Raw genomic sequence first — 18730 nt, forward strand, 5'->3', positions numbered from 1 at the left:
GCTCCCGGGCAGGGCTGGGCAAGTGAGGGGGTCCGTGCTGTCAGGGGGGCCCTGGTCGCAAAAGCCTGTCCCTCCAACAGGGGCCCCGGGTCGGGAAGCAGATTTAAGGGCCCTGGTTCTGTCTACGCTAATGTCTCAGGTTTTTCCAAAGCCTTGGCAGTGGAGTGTGAAGGCTGGTGACTTCTGGGAGGGGGGGTGCTTCATCGCGAGCTAAGTGGAGACCCCATTATCCGTTCGCACACATTCCTGCCCTGTAGCCACCCACCAATTCAAAGAACAGCGGCTGTGGTCTCCACGCTGGGCGCCTTTGGGTTTGCAAAAAGGACACGTGAGTGAACACGTCCAGCGCAGCAGTTCTGCTGTAATTAGTTGATTTGGGGGAGGGGAGGGAGCTGAATAAGGAAAACTTCAATCTTGGCAGAACTCCGTAAATACTCATGTTCTCACTTTAGAAACTTTAAAGCTAGGGCTGGTGCTGGGACGTAGTGGGCTAAGCTTCCACCTGCAGTGCAGGCATCCCATATGAGTGCCGGTTCAAGTCCCGACTGCTCCTCTTCCCATCCAGCTCCCTGCTAATGCACTGGGAAAGCAGTAGAAGATGGTCCAAGTGCCCGAGCCCCTGCACCCACCTGGGAGACCTGGAAGAGGCTCCTTACTCCTGGCTTCAGCCTGGCCCAGCTCCGGTCGTTCAGCCATTTGGGGAGTGAACCAGCAGATGCAAGATCTCCACGCCCTCCCCCGTAACTCTGCCTTTCAATAGATTAAAAAAAAAATTTAAAAAGAAATTGTAAAGCTACCTACCAAAGACACAAAAATTTTTTTTGAAGATGTATTTATTTATTTGAAAGGCAGAGTTACACAGAGAGAGGAGAGGAAGAGAGAGAGAGAGAGAGAAAGAGAGAGAGAGAGAGAGAGAGGTCTTCCATCCGCTGGTTCACTCTCCAGATGGCCACAACGGCCAAAGCTGCACTGATCTGAAGCCAGGAGCCAGGAGCTTCTTCCGGGTCTCTCACACAGGTGCAGGGGCCCAAGGACTTGGGGCATCTTCTACTGCTTTCCCAGGCCATAGCAGAGAGCTGGATTGGAAGTGGAGCAGCCGGGACTCGAACCAGTCTCCATATGGGATGCTGGCATGGCAGGCGGTGGCTTTACCCGCTACACCACAGCACCGGCCCCTATTTATTTATTTGAAAGGCAGAGTTACACAGAGAGAGGGAGAGACAGAGATCTTCCATCTGCTGCTTCACCCTTCAAATGGCTGCAACAGCTGGAGCTGGGCGGATCCAAAGCCAGGAGCTTCTTCTGGATCTCCCATGAGGGTGCAGGGGCCCATGCACTTGGGCCATCTTCTGCTGCTTTCCCAGGTGCATTAGTAGGGAGCTGGATTGGAAGTGGAGCAGCTGGGTCTTGAACCAGTGCCCATATGAGATGCTGGTGCTGCAGGCAGCAGCTTTACCCACTATGCCACAGTTCTGGTTCCAAAAGTTTCCTTTTAAAAATTTATTTATTTGAAAGGCAGGGGAGAGAGACACACATAAAGAGAACTCCCATTCATTGATCAGTTCACTCCTGAATGCCCACAGTGCTTCGAATCAGGGACCCAGGAGCTCAGTCCAGGTCTCCTGTGTGGGTGGCGGGAGCCCAGCGGCCTCAGATGTCACTGCTATGTTCCAGGGCCTGCGCTGACAGGAAGCCGAAGTCAGAAGCTACAGCTAAGCTTCGTGAACCCACGAAGGAGGACACAGGCGTCTTCACCACTAGCTGGGCTCCATGCCTGTTGAAGGAAAGTTTGAGAGGTGCGGGTTGTCCCGGGCTCTGTTTTCACCAGTTTTGCTTTGCAGCAACGACTGTAGGTTGATTGAGGAAAATACAAACAGAACACACGTGGAAGAAGGTGGTGGCTGCTCCCGAGACACCTGCACTAGGGCCATGCTGACAGTAAGGTGCCCTGGGTGCGCTTGTTCTGACTTGCTTGTGTTCTGATACGAGGAGTGCCTTCTGTGTTCGGCTGTTCTACGCCACTCAGGCCGGGAAAGGGGAGTGTGTGCAGGAAAGCCCTGTGCTACATGGAGCTTAACCCTTGTCACAGGCGTCACCTTGGTGTGCACAGACGGCGCTAGCTCTTCAGGTGTCACTCCGAATTCCCCAGAGACGGTGGTGGCCCCAGCCTTATTCTCCACCAATAGGATTGAAACCAACTCCTAGTTCTTAAAGATGTTTCTGTGCCACAATTCAGTTTTACCCCCAAGTCTACAGAAACTTGCTAACACTTTCTCTCTACTCATCCTCAGGTAGACAGTATAACAACCAAGGCTGGCACTGGGGAGCAGCGAGTGAAGCTGTTCCCTGGGATGCCGGCATCCCATTTAGACACCAGTTCAAGTCACTGCTGCTCCACTTTTGATCCAGCTTCCTGCTAATGTGCCTGAGAAAGCAGCAGAAAATGCTCCAAGTGTTTGGCCCCTGCCATCCAAGTGTGAGATCCAGATGAAGTTCCTGGCTTTGGCCTGGCCCAAACTCTGCCATCGCAGCCATTTGGGGAGTGAAACAGCAGATGGAAGACCTCTCTCTTTCGGTAACTGTATTTCAAATAAATAATGAATACACCTTTCAAACAAAACAAAACAAACAAAAAAATAAAACACAAAATTGCAACAGCCTAAAAGACTCAAAAGGAAAATGTGAAGATAAATACAAAGGAACTTCCAGTTTCAAAATTTACGATAGGCAAAAAGTTGATCCAATCTGGGCAACAAATGTGTTTTTTGATATGTACAGTGTTTTATTCCCCTCAACTTTTATTACAAAAATGCTCATATTTTCAGCAAAGAAAATAGTACAATGAGTATTTATATATTCTCCCTCTATATTTACCACTTTTAAAAAAAAATGTACTTATTTATTTGAGCTAATCCACTTCCGATCCAGCTCTCTACTAACGTCCTGGGTAAGCAGTAGAAGATGATCCAAATGCTTGGGGCCCTGCACCCATGTGGGAGATCCAGAAGAAGCTTCTGGCTCCTGGCTTTGGATTGTTTCAGCTCTCTTTATCTGCCTCTATGTAACTCTGCCTTTCCAAAATTTTTTTTTATTTATTTGAAAGGCAATTATTGAGAAATGGATACACACACACACAGAGAGAGAGAGAGAGAGAGAGAGAGAGAGAGAGAATTTCCATTTGCTGGTTCACTCCCCAAATGGCTACAACAACCGGGATTGGGTCAGGCTGAAGCCAGGAGTCTGGAGCTCCATCCCTGTCTCCCACATGATGCAGGGGCCCAAGCACTTGGGCCATCTTCCAGTGCTTTCCCAGGTGCATTAGCAGGGAGCTGGATTGGAAGTGGAGCAGCCGAGTGATCCACCACTTACAACTGAGACCTTTTGCTCCCCTGTTACAGGTGTGTGAGTTGCAGGGGTGTGTGGGTACATATAAGGGTACTTAAAGTTCAAGAAAATGGAATTAAAAAATAAGTGTATTTGGTGCAAAAAGATTTTTAAAATCCATGCATACAAAGAGTCTTCAAAGAGTTCACAGAATTGGGAGAGAGAGTTTAGCTTAGTGGTTAAGATGCTCAGGCCCCGTAGCAGAGTGCCTGGGTTTGATGCCTGATCCCGCTTTCTGCTGTGGCAGACCCTGGGAGGCAGCAGGATGGTTCAAGCAGCTGGCTCCCTGCCGGCCACCCAGGAGAGCTGGACTGGATTCCTAGCTTCCAGGTTCGGCCTGGCACGACCCTGGCTGTTGCAGATATTTGGGGCGTGAACCAACAGATGGAAACTCTCTGTTTCTGCCTTTTCCTTATCTCTGCCTCTCAAATAGAGTTGTAAAATTTCATGGAAAGTCTGTACTATAAAAAATTTTGTATGGGGGCCGGCGCCGCGGCTCACTAGGCTAATCCTCCGCCTAGCGGCGCCGGCACACCGGGTTCTAGTCCCGGTCAGGGCGCCGGATTCTGTCCCGGTTGCCCCTCTTCCAGGCCAGCTCTCTGCTGTGGCCCGGGAGTGCAGTGGAGGATGGCCCAAATGCTTGGGCCCTGCACCCCATGGGAGACCAGGAAAAGCACCTGGCTCCTGCCATCGGATCACCGTGGTGCGCCAGCCGCAGCGCGCCAGCCGCGGCAGCCATTGGAGGGTGAACCAATGGCAAAAGGAAGACCTTTCTCTCTGTCTCTCTCTCTCACTGTCCACTCTGCCTGTCAAAAAAAAAAAAATTTGTATGGATTTCAGACAATTTTTTTAAAGTTTTTTTTATTTGAAAGGCAGATGCAGAAAGAGGGAGGGAGAGAGAAAGAGAGAGAGAGAGAGCTTTCATCACTGGTTCACTCTCCAAATGGCCACAAAGGCCAGAGCTGGGCCCGGCTGAAGCCAGGGCTCTGGAACTCCATCCAGGTCCCGCATGTGGGGTCCAAGCACTTGGGTCACCTTCCCCTGCTCTTCCTGGCACGTTAACAGGGAGCTGGATTGGAAGTAGAGCGGCCAGAACTAGAACCTGTGTTCATTTCAGATTCCTGTGTTGCAGGCAGCGGCTTAACACACTGTGTCACTATGCTGACCATGGTTTCAAAAATGTTTGCACCAAAGTAAACGTATCCTTTAATTCCATTTTCTCATAGACTGAAGTACCCTTGTATGCATGTATGTGCATGTATGTCAATGTATCAATCTATGTAGGGGTGTGTGTGTGTGTGTGTGTAGGTGGTTTGGGATGGACACTTTCTTGGATGAACCACTTGAAAGTGAGTTGTAGACTTTTGTGACTTTTCACCCCCACCTCCTCTAGCATCACCTCCAAAGTAAGGCCATTCTCCTACACTACTACAGTGCTATTATCACACCACACAATTCCATAACATCGTGTGATAGTTCATCCCAGTGGTCTCCATACATCATACAAGGCTGAGTTTTTAAAATTTGCCAGGTAGGGGCCAGTGCTGTGGTGTAGCAGGTAAAGCTGCTGCCTGCAGTGCCGGTATCCCATATGGGCGCTGGTTCGAGTCCCGGCTGCTCCACTTCCGATCCAGCTCTCTCTGCTGTGGCCTGGGAAAGCAGTGGAAGATGGTCCAAGTGCTTGGGCGCCTGCACCCGTATGGGAGACCAAGAGAAAGCTCCTGGCTCCTGGCTTTGGATCGTCACAGCTCCAGCCATTGTGGCCAATCGGGGAGTGAACCAGCGGATGGAAGACCTCTCTCTCTCTTTCTCTGCCCTCTCTGTATAACTCTGACTTTGAAATAAATAACTAAATCTTTGAAACTTGCCAGGCACTCACGGTTCATACCTGGGGTCCCTCCTGGCCATTTTCCAGGCACTGAGTTGTTGGGAGGCTGGGTCTTCTCCCCTCCTCCTGACAGGATGCAGCGGAGGTCATGCTCCCACTGAAGAGCGTTTGTGCCTTAGCACACAAGGGATGGCCGGGCTCACACTCGTGCTCAACACAGCTCCATTCTACCATCTTATAACCGATTCTCTGCCTCTCCCCTCTACCTGCCTGCACCCCTCATGTGGGCTGCAGGGAGGCTGTGGCCACACTCAGTGGGGCCAGCCCGGGAAGGAGCGTGGAGCTGCCCACTGATAAACCTAGCCTCTTCCAAACTGACTGCTCTGGGCAACGAAGGGGCCTGTGAGGCAGTGTCAGGAGGTCCCTGGCCTCCTGTTCCTACACTTGGAAGTTCCCAGAGAAGCCATGGATTCTTCTGGAATTCCAAGAATCATCAGATAAAATACAACTCTATGTGATCCATAGAGATGTCACTATATGTTGGGACATGTTTGCACATGCTATCTGATTTCCTTCTTTTTTTTTAAGATTTATTTATTTGTGTGTTAATTACAGAGTTCAACCAATAGTATTAACTAGAACAAAAAAATACTAAAAGGGATAAAGTATTAAATTGTACATCAACATCAGGACAAGGGCTGATCAAGTCACTGTTTCTCATAGTGTCTCTTTCACTTCAACAGGTTTCCCCTTTGGTGCTCAGTTAGTTGTCACCGATCAGGGAGAACATATGGTATTTGTCCCTTTGGGACTGGCTTAATTCACTCAGCATGATGTTTTCCAGATTCCTCCATCTTGTTGCAAATGACCGGGTTTCATTGTTTTTGACTGCTGTATAGTATTCTATAGGGTATATGTCCCATAATTTCTTTATCCAGTCTACCGTTGATGGGCATTTGGGTTGATTCCAGGTCTTAGCTATTGTGAATTGAGCTGCAATAAACATTAATGTGCAGACAGCTTTTTTGTTTGCCAATTTAATTTCCTTTGGGTAAATTCCAAGGAGTGGGATGGCTGAGTTGTATGGTAGGGTTATATTCAGGTCTGAGGAATCTCCAGACTGACTTCCACAGTGGCTTTACCAGTTTGCATTCCCACCAACAGTGGGTTAGTGTCCCTTTTCCCCTACATCCTCGCCAGCATCTGTTGTTGGTAGATTTCTGTATGTGAGCCATTCTAACCGGGGTGAGGTGAAACCTCATTGTGGTTTTGATTTGCATTTCCCTGATTGCTAATGATCTTGAGCATTTTTTCATGTGCCTGTTGGCCATTTGGATTTCCTCTTTTGAAAAATGTCTACTGAGGCCCATCTCTCAAGTGGGTTGTTTGTTTTGTTGTTGTGGAGTTTCTTGATCTCATTGTAGATTCTGGTTATTAATCCTTTATCTGTAGCACAGTTTGCAAATATTTTTTCCCATTCTGTCGGTTGCCTCTTCACTTTCCTGACTGTTTCTTTTGCAGTACAGAAACTTCTCAATTTGATGCAATCCTGATAGTTAATTTTGGCTTTGACTGCCTGTGCCTCCAGGGTTTTTTCCAAGAAGTCTTTGCTGGTGCCGATATCTTGCAGGGTTTCTCCAATGTTCTCTAATAATTTGATGGTGTTGGGTCATAGATTTAGGTCTTTAATCCATGTTGAGTGGATTTAATCCATGTTGAGTGGTGTTGAAATTTAACTGAAAAGTGATCCCTGTTAAATATAAGAGTGGGAATAAGAGAGGGAAGAGATGTACAATTTGGGACATGCTCAGTCAGACTTGCCCCAAATGGTGGAGTTAGAAATGTGCCAGGGGATTCCAATACAATCCCATCAAGATTGCATGTACCAATGCAATCTCACTAGTCCAAGTGATCAATTTCAGGTCACAATTGATCACACTGATAGGTCTAAGAGTCAAAGGGATCACACAAACCAGACTAGTGTCTGCTAATCCTAACTGATAGAATAAAAAAGGGAGAGAATGATCCAACATGGGAAGTGGGATACACAGCAGACTCGTAGAATGGCAGATGTCCTAAACAGCACTCTGGCCTCAGAATCAGCTCTTAAGGCATTTGGATCTGGCTGAAGAGCCCAAGAGAGTATTTTAGGCATGGAAAGCCAAGACACTCTGGCAAAAAAAAAAAAAAAAAAAAAAAAAAACCTAAATGAAAGATCTCTGCGAGTGAGATCCCAGTAGAAAGAATGGACCATCAAAGCAGGAGGTACCTTTCTCTGAAGGGAGGAGAGAACTTTCACTTTGACTATGACCTTGTCTAAATAAGATCAAAGTCAGCGAACTCAAGAGGCTTCCATAGCCTTGGAAACTCATGACTAGAGCCTAGAGAGATTTCTGATGCCATAAACAAGAGTGTCAAATTGTTAAGTCAACAACATGAGTCACTGTGTACTTACTCCTCATGTGGGATCTCTGTCCTTAATGTGTTGTCCAATGTGAAGTAATGCTATAACTAGTACTCAAACAGTATTTTACACTTTATGTTCTGTGTGGGTGCAAACTGATGAAATCTTTACTTAATATATGCTAAATTGATCTTCTGTATATAAAGATAATTGAAAATGAATCTTGATGTGAATGGAATGGGGGAGGGAGCGGGAGATGGGAGGGTTGTGGGTGGGAAGGAAGTTATGGGGGGGAAAGCCATTGTAATCCATAAACTGTACTTTGGAAAATTATATTTACTAATTAAAAGTTAAAAAAAGAAAGAAAATAAACATTTAAATTAAAAAAAAGATTTATTTATTTGAAGGGCAGAGTTACGGAGAGAGGTAGAGCCAGAGAGAGAGAGAGGTCGCCCATCCGCTGGTTTGTCGGGGACCACGCAGCATGTGGTCTCTTAGTGGAAAGACAGGACTAGACAGCCCAGACCGGATAGTACTGATAAGGCAACCTTGTGTGACCTCATGCCTTAAGATCTTGTAACCTTTCCCCTACTTGCAGAAGCATTGCAGCTACAAGATAAGCTCCCCCTCCTTCCCCCACCCGATGTCCTGCCCTCCCAAACGCCCCTCCTTCCCCGGCCCGACACCCTTCCTTTATGATATATAAGTGTGTGGTTGAAAAATAAAAATCGCAGCTTGATCAGGACTTGTGTTGCTGCCACCTTTGTGTCTCCTGTCCCTTTCATTTCTCCTTCTAGGTGCTCGGCCCCAGTTGCTGTCCCGCGGGACGGGACACTGGTTCACTCCCCAAATGGCCGCCACAGCCAGAGATGTGCAGATCTGAAGCCAGGCCAGGAGCTTCTTCTGGGTCTCCCACGCGGGTGCAGGGGCCCAAGGACTTGGGGCATCTTCTACTGCTTTCCCAGGCCATAGCAGAGAGCTGGATCGGAAATGGAGCAGCCGGGTCTCAAACTGGCGCCCATATGGGATGGCGGCGCCTCAGGCCAGGGCTTTAACCTGCTGTGCCACAGTGCCGACCACAGTGCTTGGCAGTTAAGATGTCTGTGTCCTGTATCCAAGTACCCGGCTTCAGACTCCTACCCTCCACTCCTGATCCAGCTTCCAGCTAACACAGACCCTGGGAGGCAGTAGTGATGGCTCAGTGATTGAGCCACTGCCAACATTGTGGGAGACCTGGGTGGGGTCCGCAGCTCCCAGCTTCAGCTTCAGCCTGGCTGTTGTGGGCAACTGAGGATTGAACTGGCAGATGAGAGATTTCCCTTTCTCCTCCCCCCCACCCTTCAAGTTAATTAAATTGAAGCTTGTGTCATGGCTTGGCCGGTTAAGCTGCCACCTGCGATGCCAGTATCCCATATTGGAATACCGGTTCAAGTCCCGGCTGCTCTGCTTCCAATCTAGCTCCCTGCTAATGTGCCTGGGAAAACAGCAAATGATGGCCCAAGGACTGGGACCCCTGACACCCTCATGGGAGACCAGGATGGAGTTCAGGGCTCCTGGCTTTGGCCTGGCATGGCCGAGTGCTGGATGTTGAGGCCATTTAGGGAGTGAACCAGAGGATGGCAGATTTCTTTATCTTTCCATCTCTCTCTCTCTCTCTCTCTCTCTCTCTCTCTCTCCCTCTCTCTCTCTCTGTTACTCTGCCTTTCAAATAAATAAGATAAATATTTTTAAAAGAAGGAGAAGAAGGAGAAGGAGGAGGAGGAGAAAGGAAATTCAACTAAATGGATAAATTCTGGTAACTGAGTGACCTGGCTGAGAACAGCAACTTCTTACTCATCCAGTGGGTTCTGGCGGATGTAGACTTGAGTAAGGAACAGCCCCCGTGTGCAGGGGCTCTCGGTGCAGTTCCAAGACTGCCCAAGAGCAGGCACTGTGGAACAGTGTGAGAAGAAGGGCCAGTGTGCGTGGACAGGAAGCAGGTTGCCCCGGGTGGACACCCAGGGCCGGGAACAGCGTGGGGTTTCTTCGGGAGGACTTGCTGACCCATGAGAAGCCCAGACAGGTGACAGCTTTCACACGCGAGTCATGTGCTGTGCTCCGACAGGAAAGAGGGAAGGGCCCACCTGCTTTACCAACCTCACAATTTCACCTTGAGCCTGTCCCACACGTGACAAAAATCCGAGCCTATGTTTAGGAAGAAACCACAAAGGACCCATTCCCAAAGCTTCCCCGGTTACAAAAACATCCACCTTTGGAAGCCACTTGGGCCCAGGTGGAACGCATTGCCCGAAGGACATATATGAGCTCAAGGAGAACGTGGGAGTCATCCATGTGAACCATGCCCCGGAGAACCAGGCATAAAAACAGCAGGCAGCACCGTCACCAGCTGCTCTGCGCTCTGCCTGTATGTGAGAACAAAAGAACATTTTCCCGGTGTTTTAGCTATAAATTTTGTGATAAATAGGGCAGCTATTAAATTAACTCTATGTGATATTAAAGTGATTAGGCTGCAAAAAAAAAAAAAAAAAAAAAAAAAAAAAAAAAAAGAAGAAGAAGAAAAAGAAAAAAGTCCTTAGTTGAGCAGTGTTCCTGCCAGGGCAGCGTCCCAGTTTCCACGCGTCTCCACCTGCTGTCCGGGCGAGGCGGGAGCGTGTGGCGGGCTGGCTTCCAGGCGCTCCTAGGACTCTCAATTAGGGAGAAAGTTGAGGAGCTACAGAAATTATGGGAGGAATGGAGCTTCATCAGTCATTTCCTGCAGGAACAGTGGCAAGTTGAAGAGTGTGAGCACTCTGAAGGTCAAGATTAAGAAGCACGGGATTTATTACCGCTGATTTAGAGATTAACATTGTGCCGATTAATCATCTACTCAATGTGAGGAATTGACAATTAATTGACATTTCAGTTCCAATCTGGCAAAGCTTTGTGATTTCCATAGTGAATAATATGAGATCTCCAAATTGAAAGGTTATAAGGGTTTCTTCCAACCAAGCTCAAGATGAAGAATTTCTAAAAGGATACCGAAGAATAACCATTCACAAAACATGACCGTAGGAGGGGCTGGTACTGTGGCACAGCGGGTTAAAGCCCTGGCCTGCAGCGCCGGCATCCCATAAGGGCACCAGTTCTAGTCCCAGCTGCTCCTCTTCTGATCCAGCTCTCTGCTATGGACTGGGAAAGCAGTGGAAGATGGCCCAAGTCCTTGGGCCCCTGCACCTGCATGGGAGACCTGGAAGAAGCTCCTGGCTCCTGGCTTCGGATTGGCAACCTCCGGCCATTGCAGCCATCTGGAGAGTGAACCATCGGATGGAAGACCTCTCTCTCTCTCTCTGTCTCTAACTCTCTCTGTAACTCTTTCAAATAAATAAAATAAATCTTTAAAAAAAATGAACGTAGGAAATAGATGCCACCTGGTTTCATGAGTGAATAAGCCAGTCTGAGCTCAAGCCCGATGAAGGGGCGGGCATCCCACCTAGCAGCTAAAATTCCACATGGGATATCCGCATCCCATTCACAGTGCCTGGTTTTCAAGTCCTGACTCTACCCCCAGCCCCAGCTTCCTGCAGGTGCAGACCCCAGGAGGCAGCAGGTGGTGGCCCAAGTAGTCAAGTCCCTTCCACCCTGTGGGAAACTTGTATTGTGTTCCAGGCTCCCGGCTTTGGCCTGTCCCAGCCCTGGCCGTCGTGGGGTTTTGGGGGATGGAACCAGTGCGTGGAAGACCTTTCTCTGTATTTCTCTTCCTTTGCCTCTCTGCCTTTCAAATAAAGTCAAAATAAATATTTTTCTTAAAAAATAAGTAGGCCGGCGCCGCGGCTCAATAGGCCAATCCTCCGCCTTACGGCGCCGGCACCCAGGGTTCTAGTCCCAGTCGGGACGCCGGATTCTGTCCCGGTTGCCCTCCTCCAGGCCAGCTCTCTGCTGTGGCCAGGGAGTGCAGTGGAGGATGGCCCAAGTGCTTGAGCCCTGCACCCCATGGGAGACCAGGAGAAGCACCTGGCTCCTGCCTTCGGATCAGCGCGGTGCGCTGGCCGCGGCGGCCATTGGAGGGTGAACCAACGGCAAAGGAAGACCTTTCTCTCTGTCTCTCTCTCTCTCACTGTCCACTCTGCCTGTAAAAAAATTTTTTTAAAAATAAGTCTATGGAATTTTTCTTTTGGGATTTAAAAGTATTTATTAAATCAAAGATCTCCAGCCAGAGTGGCATGGGGGCCGGATTCCAAGAGAGGAAAAAACCCAAAGGAGCTGGTGGGCGTGGGGCTTTTAAGTACAAGTTCAAGGGAAAAAAACTTGACAATCAGATTGGCATACAGTTACCATGGGGGACAAAACCCAAGGACCTGATTTACAATTCTCCATCCTGTCTGGTCTGCTCAGGGTAAAACAAAAGACCACGTAGAAGGGAGGGACAGGTGACTTGTTTCCACAATAAGCTATGGGTCAGGAAGAGCCCTTCACTATTCTCATGGTAAATTTGGAGATTCTGCAACAAGGGGGGCGGTCTGCTTGTTCTTGCTAAAGATAGCAGCAAATATTTTACACCCCAAATTCCACTGGGACCATCCAGACTACCTACGAACCAGTCTATGGGATTTGTAAAAATAAAAAGGCATTGTGACCTTCATAAATTGGCAGCTTGTATTTGCCCATTTTATGCTCTAAGCAAGGTCTATTCAGTCAACATATGCTCATGAGATTTTTTTTTAAAGTTTTATTTATTTACTTGAGAGGCAGAGTTATAGAGAGAGAGAGAGGGAGAACCAGAGAAAGAGGTCTTCCATCTGCTGGTTCACTCCCTAAATGGCCACAATGACTGGAGCTGGGCTGCTCCAAAGCCAGGAGCTAGGAGCCTCTTCCAGGTCTCCCACATGGGTTCAGGGGCGCAAGCACATGGGCCGTCTTCTGCTGCTTTCCCAGGCCATCAGGAGGGAGCTGGATCGGAAGTAGAGCAGCCAGGACTCGAACCAGTGCCCACATGGAATGCTTGAGCCATAGACGGATGCTTAACCCTTCTACACCACAGCCACAGTGCCAGCCCCTTGTGAGTTTATTTATAAACTCATTGCCAAGAGCATTGAAGCTGGGCTCTCCATAGCATCCAAGCCCTTATCAAACAGTCCACAGACAAAGGCTCTCCTCAGGGGGGTTTACAGGCCACAGAGCAGAGTTCCATGCTGTTCACGGGACTGGGGATCAAATCCAAGGCCAGGACAGCCATCCGTAAGTGCTCATCAGAGATGACCCTGCTCCCTCTCTGAGCAGAATGCAAAGTGCCCGGCTGGCTTGCAGGGAAAAGGCCCGTGAGCTCAGCTAAGCCACAGCAAGGGAGCAAAGCCTGAACACAAACCGACAGTCAGCAGACAGGCAGAGACTGTTCCAGAAGGTCACGTGAGAAAGAGAGGCACGGGAGCCCCTCGAGGTTTGCAAAGGAGCTTGCTTTCTCCTCCAACTCCGAGACTCATTTTTGTCCACTCCGTTTTCGAGCTCATCTGGCCCTGATTCTCTGACCTCGGTGTCCCTGACGTGGGTTGGGAGCCTCTCTCTGTCCCCCGCGTCTCGTCCTGTGCTACTACCCCCCCTCAGCGGTGACGTCTGTTCCTTTTCAGAGAGGACGGAGGCCCAGCAGCTCTGAGGAGGAGCCGCATCAGCAGCAGGATGGCATTCAGCTCCCAAAACCCAACGCAGTGCAACCAGGCCAAGGGGCCGGCGACCCCACTGCAGGGAAAAATCAAGTCCTGAAATGGAGAATCAGCGTGCAGGAGCAACTTCAAACTTGTGCGAGAGTTACTGGACGCTCTCTCCCGTTCACAGCTCTGGGAAATGGGTTCAGTCATCAGGGGCCAACAGCTCGCTTTCCCCCAAGGCCATTTGTTGTTGTTGTTTTAAAAAAGTTTCTTAATCTTTAGTTTTTAACAGATTCAATGTGATTTGTGGATACAATTCTGTGAACATACTATTCCCTTCCTCTCTCCCTCCCATCCTTCTTCCTTCTCCCTTTCTCTCTTTTTTTAGTATTTGAGATAACATGGTTTTTTTTTTTTTTCAAAGATTTATTTATTTGAAAGTCAGAGTTAAACACAGAGAGAAGAGGCAGAGAGCGGGGTCGGCGGGGGTGGGGGTGTCTTCAACGGCCGGAGCTGTGCCAATCCAAAGCCAGGAGCCAGGTGCTTATCCTGGTCTCCCATGGGGTACAGGGGCCCAAGCACTTGGGCCATCCTCCGCTGCTTTCCCAGGCCACAGCAGAGAGCTGGATCGGAAGTGGAGCAGCGCCTATATGGGATGCCGGCCCTGCAGGTGGTGGCTTCACTGGCTAAGCCACAGCACCACCCTGCTCTCAATTTACATTTCAGTCAAAAGGCTTAATACTTCACAGAGTAAAAAGTTTAACAAGTCAAAAGCAAAAAGACCCTAGCTTAGTGGGAATACAGACAACAGCTATAAACAATAATCGAATGACCATGTCACCCATATACAGTACATTTTAAAATAATCACAGGACATTAAAACTATAGAATGGGCCTTGTGCTGTGGCTTAGCTGGTAAATCCTATACCAGTTTGAGTCCTGGCTGCTCCATTTCTTATCCAGCTCCCTGCTAATGCACCTGGGAAAGCAGTGGAAGGTGGCCCAAGTGCTTGGGTCCCTGCACCCATATGGGAGACCCTGAAGAAACTCCTGGCTTCTGGCCTCCGATTGGCCCAGCTCTGGCCATTGCAGTCATTTGGGGAGTAAACCAGCAGATGGAAGACCTCTCTCTCTGCCTCTGGCTCTCTGTAACTTTACCTTTCACATAAATAAATAAATCTTAACAAAAAAACTATAGTAGTATAACATTCTTACCATCTGTTTCACAAAGGTATAAAACAGTACTTGCAGCAATACTGATGCATACAGACATTCCTCTTTTGGTTTGGTTTTTAAATTTCAGCTCTCACAGATAAAGGAGAGAGGCCCTCTGTTGTTAAGCCTCCCTTGATTTGCTCAGAGAAGCAAGCGAAGCGAAGCTCCTGGATGGAGGATTTAGAGAAAGAAGGAAGCTGCAGGGCATTGTCAGCGCTCCCCGTGGGGGCACGGTGCACAGCTCCTGGCATGACAGCACTCCCTGCCAGCCTCGGGGGGTCCCTGTTCTCGCTCTCACACCGACCTCATCTAGAGGCGAAGGGCTTCTGCTTCCCTTCTCAGTCAGGACAAGGAGCCAAGGTTGGGGTGGGGATCCAGCAGGAGATGCTGGGAAGAGAGAGAGAGAGGCTTCCAGCCCAAGTCAAGATCAGGGACGCCGTGGTCAGAGTCATTGCCAAGCAAACCGAGTAGAAGGCGGCCAGGACAGTGGGCAGGAGGAATTGAGGGGGCAGGGAGTGTCAGTGTTATAACCTGGAAAGGGAGTTCAGAGAGGAGGCTGGCACTGGCCAGACTGGCTGCAGGCAGTGCTCAGGCCCATCCAAACCTACAGAGCAAGCGCTGCTCACCCAGCCCAGCGCTGTTCCGGGTGAAGTCTTGCTCCCCGTAAGAGAAAGCCTACTCCAAAAAAAAAAAAAAAAAAAAGAGAGAAAGCCTAGTCCACAGTGACATCAACACCTGGGAATCTTTTGTCTACCTTTTTTTTTTTTTTTTAAGATTTTATTTATTTATTTGAGAGGTAGAGCTGCAGAGAGAGAGACAGAAAAGTCCTCCATCCACTGGTTCACTCCCCAAATGGCTTCAATGGCCGGAGCCAGGAGTTTCTTCTGGGTCTCCCACGTGGGCACAGCGGAGCTGAGATGCTACTGGGGATCCAGAATCTTTCCGGTTCTCTGCCCCACCTTCCCTGGCTAAGGAACTTGCCTTACACGTAGTGTCTGGGGGTTGCAAGGTGCAAGCACCCTGCCCAGGGGTTACACCCGGCCTGGCTACAGGTTTGGAGAAAAAGGAAAAGGAAGAAAGGAAGGAGTACTTCCGGTATCCAGTGAGCTTCCCCAGACATTACCCATACTTCCACTCACATTGCTCAGAACACTGTCACGTGGTTCCATGGGCTATCTCAGGGACCACCACTGTGCTTCCACATTGTTCCATGGGCTATCTCAGGGACCACCACAGCTGCAACAGAGTGTTTGGACAGTCAGTGTTTTATTTTTATTTATTCATTTTTTTAACAATAGACTTTTTTTTAAAGGTTTATCTTGTGGATCTGAAAGGCAGAGTTACACAGAAAGAGGGAGAGAGAGAGATCTTCCATTCACTGGTTTACTCCCCAGATGGCTACAACAGCTGGGGCTGGGCCAGGCCGAAGCCAAGAGCTTCATTCAGGTCTCCCCGATGGTTACCAGGGCCCAAACACTTGGGCCACCTTCCACTGCTTTCCCAGGTGCATTCGTAAGGAGCAGAATAGGAAGTGGAACAGCCCAGATACAAGCCCGGTGCCTATATGGGAGGCTGGCATCACAGGCAGTGGTTTAACCTGATTCACCGCAGGGCTAGTGGTTCAGCTGGGCACATTGTTCTTTCAGTAGGGAAGGGCCTAGGGCTCAGGCACCGGGATGTTACAGTCTGGGAAAAGCTTGGGTGACAAGAGAGAAGGGCGGTGAGATAGAGGAGAGGGATCGGCACTGCGCGACGTGAGCTGCCACAGGCTCTGTCCCTCGGTGCCCAAGGATCTCAGTGGTACCCGAGATGGATGCTGACCTGGAAATGTGACGTCTCCATGGGGACACTCGGTTTCTAGACCAAATTGTTCTTTGAGCAAATGACAGAGGGAGTCCGATTGCATCATTTCTCTTAATTAGCAAACCTATTTCTTGCAGAGGCTGGCAGTCTGTCATTGCAAGTTCTCTCTCTACTCGCTCTCCAAGCAGAGAGGAGGAATGGTGCGGGTGTCGGGGGCCCTTCTGAGCACTGGGAGCCCACCCTGAGGAGGCGGGGAGCCCAGGGCATTGGCACATTGGCAATGAAGAAGCCCGTTAATGTCTGGAAACCGAAACAGGCACACAACAGCCATAAAGCAGCTCTTCATAAAGAGGATATAATGAAAAGGACTGCCCAAATGTGCAAGGATAATAGAGTTAATGTATTACTTCTTTTATTATTTTATCATCTTTCATTAATTGCTGGCAGCATGCCTGCAGGAGTTGGTTCTGCAGAAAGGGCTTTTAGTTAAATGTCTTCAATGAAACGACCACTTAGAACCCAAGAACAAGGTTGAACCAAGGTTCACTTGACTTCAGTAAATCTTCTCTGATGGAGAGGCATGGGAGGGAAGAGGGGCTCCGCTCGGGACGAGCACAGCTCTACAAGCGCCCGGAGACCCCAGAGCCGTGCCTAACCGACTGGCTCAAAGGTGTGATTTCAGGAAAAAAGAACTTAACCTCTACCGTCAGCACTAATAAGGCTCTGGGTGACCTTGAACAAGTGGTTTGCAGTCTCCGAACCTCAAGCACCACCCTCGGCAAAGACTTTCTCTGACACCAAAATAATGCCCGAAGGATTTAAGGATCTTGACGGGGGTGAGGTCGGGGAGAACCAAAAGGCAGCCTCAGAACGTGGGTGCTGCCTGGCCAGGGCTGCTCCAGGCCCCCAGCACTCACCAAAGTCCCGCCTTCAATGTCCCAAGCTGTCCATCTTCCACCTGTTCCGCAGCTCCTCTCTGTAGGCAGAAGAGCAGCATGTGTCAGGCAGAGCCTAGGGACCAAGACGCTCCTGCCTCCCTGGCATTTTGTGACCCCATCAGCCTCCTCTTGCTGCCCAGCACAGAATAAAGATAGAAAAAAAGCTGTCAGCCCCTAATGCAGCACCTGGACACGCCCCTCTCGGCACACTTCTCAGCACACAAGTATGAAGCGCCTACTGCAATGCACCCTGCACATCCCAAGTCTCTTGTCGGAACTCTTACCTTGCAAGGAACAGAATCCAACTCGAGCCAGCTTCTAAACAAACAAGGAGGAAGTCAGCCTGGCAAAATGAAGAGGGTCCTGGGGATGCAGGGTGGTGATTGGCTGCACAACCACCACCGAATTGTGTCACTGAAAATTGTTAAGATGGGGCCGGCTCTGGGGCGTAGTGGGCTAAGCCTCCATCTGCTGTGCACACATCCCATATGAGCGCTGGTTCAAGTCCCAGCTGCTCCTCTTCCCATTCAGCTCCCTGCTCACGGCCTGAGAAAGCAGAAGATGGCCCAAGTGCTTGGGCCCTGCACCTGCCTGGGAGACCCAGAAGAAGCTCCTGGCTCCCGGCTTTGGATGGGCCCAGCTCCCGCCATTGCAGCCATTTGGGGAGTGAACCAGTGGATGGAAGACCTCTCTCTCTGTCTCTCCCTCTCTTTGCCTGTGGCTCTGCCTCTCAAGTAAATAAATACATCTTTTTTAAAAATTGTTAAGATGATAAATTTTATGTGAGGTGTACTATAGAGCTTCAAAAGGAAAAAGATAAAAGGGTAGACTTGGTATAATGATTATCAGTAGAAAAGTTTTTTGAGTCAGCCAAGGAAACGCACCCATCCTGCCCGGGAAGAAGCCCGGGGTCCTGTCTCCGTTCCTTTCTGTGGGTCAGGTGCACCCTCGTCTCTCTGCGAACAGGCTGCCCTTCCGTTGGAGTCAGTACAGGCTCACAGGCTCCACCCCTTGAAGAGACTGACAGCCCCGAGGCCCAACCCCAGCTTCCCAGAACAGAGAATCTGTGTGGCCCCGGCAGGGTGGAGGCGGGACCCTGCCCTAGGTCAGCCAGGGCGCATAGCTGCTGGTAGAAGTGTGGACACACTCTTGCCCTGGACACACTCATTCCAGAGAGAGCATGCAGCCTTCTTTACAAAGCCGCGTAGGTCCCCGAGAGGCTGGGAAAGGTCCTCCTTAGGCTTGGTGGCTAAATACCCAGCTAAGCTAACCGCAGAGGTGCGGTTCTGGGAAGTAAGCATTTTCACTGCAATGGGACTTTGAAATAGGCTCTCTCAAAACTAAAAAAGAAACAAGGGGAGAAGGGGATGGGGGAGAGGGAAGGGGCATGGGAGGAGGGAGGAAATAGCATTATGTTCTTGAATCTAAAAAGCACATTGAACCCCTAAGAAAACTAATTAAAATTTTTTTAAAAAGAAATAAAATTAAGAATTAAAAAAATGAAAACCTTGGCTGCAGTCTAATACAGAATTGGTTGTAT

Source organism: Oryctolagus cuniculus, chromosome 7, assembly GCF_051225735.1.
Source record: "Oryctolagus cuniculus isolate XC-2025 breed Fujian yellow rabbit chromosome 7, ASM5122573v1, whole genome shotgun sequence".
Lineage (NCBI taxonomy): Eukaryota > Metazoa > Chordata > Mammalia > Lagomorpha > Leporidae > Oryctolagus > Oryctolagus cuniculus.